The sequence below is a fragment of the Populus euphratica genome, unplaced genomic scaffold (assembly GCF_000495115.2).
Source record: "Populus euphratica unplaced genomic scaffold, PopEup_1.0 scaffold1892.1, whole genome shotgun sequence".
Taxonomy (NCBI): domain Eukaryota; kingdom Viridiplantae; phylum Streptophyta; class Magnoliopsida; order Malpighiales; family Salicaceae; genus Populus; species Populus euphratica.
This window is the reverse complement of record NW_011501736.1, coordinates 15,468-16,133: the sequence shown is the minus strand read 5'-3', so window position 1 is coordinate 16,133 and position 666 is coordinate 15,468.

Genomic DNA, 666 nt, shown 5'->3' with positions numbered 1-666 from the left:
TCCTTCCATGAGTCGCATAAATTGGTCATTTAAGAAAAGCCGTAAAAAGCTTAGATTGGATTTAAGTCTTCATTTGTGAATTTTTGTGTCCTTTTATTTTATTATTGTGTTTTGTTATTTCTTATTTTTGTTTAAGTGTGTTTCAGGTGTGTCAATGTTTGTTATTTCAGGTGATGTCTTCCGTACTCTATCTTTCTACCTTAGGACATTAAGGACAATGTCTTATTTTGGTTAGGGGGAGAGGGTAGTAGCTTTTTTAAAAAAAATTAACTAATTGCGTTTTCTATTTCATAAAGCGTGTGCAAAATTATTGTTACTAGGATGGCAGAGTAAATGAGCTTTTTTGTTAAAGTGACTCTTGACACGACTAAAAGGAATCATTCTTAACAAAGTCTATTATAATACTTCTTGAATTGATGTCTTCTCCCAAGTGCAGGAGTGTCGAAGTAATAAATAACCCGGCAAGACCGGGGTCGAACCACAAGGAGGTTAATTGTACAAATTATAAACAATAATTATAAAACAACAATAACAACAACAGCAATAGTAATAATAATAATAATAATAATAATAATAATAATAATAATAATAATAATAATAATAATAGTATTAATTGTAGTAGCAGCAACAACAACAATTGAAATAATAATAATAAAAAAAAAAGAG